The sequence below is a fragment of the Crocodylus porosus genome, unplaced genomic scaffold (assembly GCF_001723895.1).
Source record: "Crocodylus porosus isolate Cpor-Errol unplaced genomic scaffold, CroPor_comp1, whole genome shotgun sequence".
Taxonomy (NCBI): domain Eukaryota; kingdom Metazoa; phylum Chordata; order Crocodylia; family Crocodylidae; genus Crocodylus; species Crocodylus porosus.
Window position 1 is genome coordinate 67,082,564 of NW_017728947.1, and position 6,152 is coordinate 67,088,715.

A 6,152-nucleotide genomic window follows, 5' to 3' on the forward strand; every position below is an offset into this window, starting at 1 on the left:
CGTCTCTCACCGCTCCAGAGCCTACCTGAGTCTGGTGGCAGCAGCAGGGATGGGACTGGCGAGGACCCGCATATGTTGCCAGCTGTGTCGGTGGTGGGGACAGGGCTGGCGAGCACCCAGAGAAGGTGGTGGTGGCAGCGATGGCATGTGCCCCCGCCACTGTGTTCCCCCTTACCAGTCGCCTATGTATGTATATATGTATGCAGGTACTTGTATATTGTATTGTTTTGTATATGTAATAAACTTGCCACCAGATTCTCCATTAATCTTTGTGAACCTGATTTCTATTGTTTCTCTTTTTCTGATGTTACTCAGCTTATTGAATTGCCATCCATGCATGTGTTCTGTCCTATCCTTTGGAAATAGAGTCACCTTCTTCATGAGGTCTAAGATAATCAACTCCCCATTTCACTCTGTCTGTTGTGTAACTGGTACCATTAACTGCCAGGATGCTTCTGCTTCATCCTTATGTTCTTCAGTACAAGTAAGAATCAGTCTTCTGAGTTTTAATATAGCCAAATTCAGCATCAGGCATCCAAAAAGCAAGAATGCAGACAAATCTATAGTATGGAGAGGTGAATCCTAGGAAGCACTAACTCTAAAAAAGCACTTAAAGGTCATAATGGGTTTCCATTGCAGTCATAGTTTCATAGTCATTAGGGGTTGGAAGGGACCTTACAGATCATCGGGTGCAGCCCCCTGCATGAGGGCAGAAAAGACCACTGGAATCGAATGATCTTAGCAAGATGGGTGTCAACTTTTTGAAGATCTCCAGGGTGGATGACTGTACCACCTCTGAGGGGAACCTGTTCCAAAACCTCGGCACTCAGCTTGTAAAGACGTTTTTCCTTATGTCTAGCCTGAAACAATCTTCAATCAGCTTGTCCCCATTATTTCTTGTTCTCCCCTGGGTAGGGCTCCCCAAAGCCCTGATATATGCTCTGATATACTTATAGCCTGCAACCAAGTCCCCCCCGAGTCTTGTCTTCTCCAGGATGAACAATCTCAAGCCCCTCAGCCTTTCTTCATGTGTCTTGGTCCTCAGGCTTCTAATCATGCTACACGCCCTGCTCTGGACTCTCTTGAGCTTCTCCACATCCTTCTTAAAGTGCAGCACCCAGAACTGGACGCAATACTCCAGTTGTAGTCTCACCAAGGCTGAATACAGTGGGATGATGACATCCTTTGCCTTGCTCAAGATGCTTCAGTGGATGCATGCCAGTGTTCGGTTAGCTCTGCCAGCTACAGCATCGCATTGGTGGCTCTTGTTCATTTTGTTGTCAATCATGACACCCAGGTCTCATTCAGCTGTGGCTTTAGCAAGAATAGCACTGTTAAGCCTGTAAGTGTGTTGCAGATTATTTCTCCCCAGATGGAACACTTTACATTTTTCTGTATTAAACAACATCAGGTTGAGGTCCGCCCACTTCATACGCCTGTCCATGTTGGCGTGTATTGCCACCTGTCTTCAAGTGTGACCACACTCCCCATAGTTTGGTGTCATCAGTGAACTTTGCCAAATTGCTTATAATACCTGAATCCAAATAATTAATGAACACATTGAAGAGCACTGGTCTGAGTACTGAACCCTGAGGGACACTACTGGCCACTAGGCCTGTGCGAAGTGGCTACCATTTGCTTTGGATTTGAATTCGCCCAATTTGGGGGACAATGATTTGATTTGGTGATTCAAGTCCCTGTCCTGAACCAATTCGACTGAATCTGCTGCCAAATCAGCCGAATCTCTGTATCAAACAGGCCCCATCTATTCTCCCAGCCCCGTCAATGGCTCCCTGCCTGGCCCCAGTCTCCCAGCTCTTTAAAAAAAAAAGCCCGGCATTCACTGGCTACTGCCAGGCAGGAGGGTGATTCCCACTTCCCCCCACTGCCCCATACTGCTTTAAGTTATTGAGCTCAATACATTGATAACTACATTAAATTCTATTGGCATTGTTATACAAAAAGTCAGACTAAGTGGTCCTTTTTGGCATTTAATCTATTAATGTGTTCTCTTTAGTCATGACATGTTTCCTAGCAGTATCAGATCTCTTCTTCATCACCATCATCAATAACTACTGACATGAAAATAGATATAATTACATATCTACCTTAGCTGTTCCAATTACTTCTAGTAATCATATTTTAATGCCATAAGTCAGATATTTGGCCCATAGTTTAAAATTAACTCATGGAACCTCTCTGTCTGGCCTGCCAGACTACCAGTGGGCACCAGAAATAGGGTCATGGCCTACTGCAGAATCCAGGACCCTTTGTCCCCACTGGGAGTAGCCATCAGCAGAAAGCTTTGCTCATCCTGGACTCACTGCAGCCAGACCCCTCACCACTGCTGCCATAGTGGCCACTCTGACAGTCCTCATGCCCCAGGCTGGATTCAGCTCACAAAGAGCCCTGTGGCCCAGACCCAGCCCAGGGCCCCAGTTGAGTTTGATATCCCTGCCATAAGTGATATAATTATTATAGACTAACCAATGTATTCACCACAGTTTCAGAGTCCCAGATAACCCTCCCTACTTCAGGGTTGTCTAATTAGAGAAACTTTTTTTTCAACATGTATTTCTGTTGCTGTCTCTCTAAAAGCAATTTTAACCTTACTGTGATTATTCTTGTAACTGGCAGCTGTCTAGTACACCCTGCTGCTTTCTAACTGATAAAAACCTGCTTTGTCCCAATTTTAGGCCTTTCGCTTTATTTTTAATACTTACTTCTCTCTAAGTAGTAGCAGCTATCCAGGACCTTGTGTGTCAGCTTCTAAATATGGGGGGGAAATTGTTTTATTCACTTTATACAGTCCTGCAAAGGGGAGATCACAAACAGCATGGCTTAGAAATCTCAGCCCAACACTAACATTTGGAGCCCAAGAAGCAATTTTGCCTCAAGAATTAGGTCTAATCATAAATCAGGGCAGAAAATAAGCTGTGCTACTACTCACACAAGTCCCTTTTCCCAGAAACTTGCATAAAAATGAACTTCTTCATTCAGCATATCTTTCCAAGGTAAAATATTTGCTTACCCTAAGAAAATCCGAAACTCGCTTGGTGACATGTGCCATTAGAATATATTGTTGAGGAAAATGAGGCAAGGTAAGCTAAATAGTGGAATGCAGTACCTTTCTGTCCAACTTACATTTCTAATGACATAAAGGTTTCTTTTTACCCTCTCTGACATTTTTAGTGTACCATCTGTACTAAAGGAGGTTTATTAGCAAAAGCATCTTTTTTCCTGTTTCTTAAGCCAAGGCAGATTGTTTATTTCCCTTTGCTCCCTTTTGCTTTTCTCTCCTTTCCTTCCCCCCATGACTTGCTATCAGGGAAGAATGGAAATTATTTCCCTTGTTTCTCTGAGCAAATGGACATTTTCTATTCTTTGTGCATAGTTTGGCTGGAAGAAAAGTAACTGAGAAGAATTCCTTTGTTGTTCCTTTTTTCAACTTTATGTTTTCCCTCTGCTAAGCTGAGATTCTTCAAAACAGAACAGTATGCCAGTGAGGAAGAGGAAGCAGACTCTAGGCAAAAGTATATTCTTATCCGTGAACATTAACTTCCTCCACCTAAAATGGGACAAATTTACTGTTGCTGTTATCCCATCCGCAGAAACAACTCCCATATTTACAGCCACTGATTTGAGTCAGCTATTGGTTTTGGTTTGCAGCCACTGGTTTTGGTCTGTTTTCAAACCTCCATTGTTGTCAGTTGCCTGTCAGAAATCAGGAGCTAGAGAATCCAATGTGATGTACTGCAGGAGTGAAGTACTGGAGTCTGAGGTAGGGGACATTTAAGGCTGAAGCATGGCTGGAAGATCTGAGATGAGGTGATACAGGAACAAGGCAAAATTTCAGAGCTGGAGACACAAGCCTAGGGTTCATGATAAGGTTGCCAACCCTCCAGGATTGCCTTGGAGTCTCCAGGGCAATTAGATATAAATCTGCAGGAGACTGCTGAGAGTCACACAGGAGATAAATGATAGGGCATTCATTAACTTAAGTAATATGTGTTGACTCTGACTTACACAGTAGTCCAGCGGATTTTTAAAATGTAATAGTAATGTGCATTTTCCTTCCTGACATAAAGTCTACACAGTGTAATCCATAACTGATATATGCAAGTATGTGGGCATGTTCACATTGTGGCACACTGGCATTCCAGAAACCTCCCGAAATACATTTGAAAAGAGTTGGCACCCCTAGTTCATGAGCAGAGTCAGGGTTTGGACACTAGCTTGTAAGTCCAAGACAAGAGTCAGGCAAGGAGGTCTACAACAAAGGTACTAAGTATAGTATTGCAGGAACAAGACTTTGCACACAATGTGAGAATTTTATAGCCATCTCATCAGGGGCTTGGGGCCCTCATTGGTCCTCCCAGGTCATCCGATCCTTTATTAAGGATCTCATGGTGGCCCATGCTAATCAGGTGGCTACCTGCCTAGTGGCATTGCAGCCTAGTCTTATACTTGTATGCCATAGATCAGGGCTTAATTCCCAGAGTGGTTTAATCAGCTGGCTAGGGATATTTGCAAATTGTGACTAAAATGTGTTCCTCATAGCATTCCAACATATCTGATACAAAAATATACATTAATTGCAAAACATTAGGTTTCATTGAGAAGTTAAGTATCCATTATGTGAAATTCCTTTCAACGTGTTATAAGTATTATTCTCCTTCTGAATAGTTATATATTTTGGGACGGGAAAAGTTCTTTGATTTTTTATTCTTTAGCTCTACCGAAGTAAGAACTTTGAGGCAGTTTAGAAATGAACAACTCTAACATGAAAATTCATAATGGATTTTTAGTTTCCAGTGATACATGTAGTCATTTCTGCAATTTAAAAAAATATACTATAGCAAGCATCTAAAATACTTTATTTCCAAAATTATTTATTTTCAAAATCATTACAACCACTGAATAGTTTAATGTTTCTAATCTTGTCAGTCACATATTTTAATCAGCAGCAATCAGTTTTCATTATATAATAGCCTGAAACTTTGACTTATAGCTCTCACAGAAAGGCCTAGGAATCAGCTTCTTTGTTACCATTCTGTTTTTGATACTTGTTAGTAATAATAAACCCTAAATTCAAGATATAATTCTATTACAAAGAAGGCTGGTAGCATGGCCTTTATTAAGGTTGTCTAACTTCCACACTATATGATCCTGTTTTCAGGATTAGTTGCTTTCAACTTTGTCAAACTTCAACTGTTTGGATTTAATTTTTCCATGGCCGATCTTCTCTCACACATTTTCTGGAAAATGTCAGCCTGAGTAGTCCAGGCAATTCTGAGAATGAAGTTAGGAATTAATATATTGATATTTTCTCATGAAAAATTCAGACAACTAAATTCTTCCTTTTTTTCTTCATTTCTTTCTAAGTTCTAGTATACCAATGAATGGTGTAGGAAATTCAAGTTTGAGAAGGGATGTAAGCAAGTGTCAAGTCTTTCCAAAACTGCAGTTTATGTTCAGTAGATGCATCTAGTATTTTAGCATATACATCTCCAAAGATTCTGTCCATACTATGCAGCCCTGAATTTTTTACAGCTCTTAGTTCTGACAAGGTTATGCATAAATTGTAAAAGATCAATCAAGTCTAGGGCTCAATTCAGTCTAGAGCCACAGGGGTGAAGTCAGACTTTCCTTGTGCTGACTGTTCCTGGATCTAGTCACTGAGATACAGCCAGCAAAGCATTAAAAAGGCAATAAGAGCATACTGTCTGTATCTTAGAACTAAGATGAAGACCAAGGAAAGTGCAGGTCCTTTACTAAATGAGGAGAGCCATATAATAATGAAGGAAATGAGGAAAGCTGAAGTATTTATTTAATGTCCTTTTTTTACTTCAGTCTTCACAAAAAAGCTCAACTTCAGATAACAAGCCCAAGCAACAAGAATAAGGAAAGTGATAATCATCCTAGAATAGGGAAATAATAGGATGGAGATTACTTGGACAAACTGGATATTTTTAATTCAGCAGAGACGGTGGATCCTAAGTAATCAAGAAAGTGGCCAAATGCCATTATTTATGAGAAAAGAACTCCTGGAGGCCATGTGAGGTTTTGGATTAGTGGAAAAAGGCAAATATGGTGCCCATCTTTTCGAAAAAGGGGCATAGGAGCATTCAGGGTAGATCAGTTAGTATAGC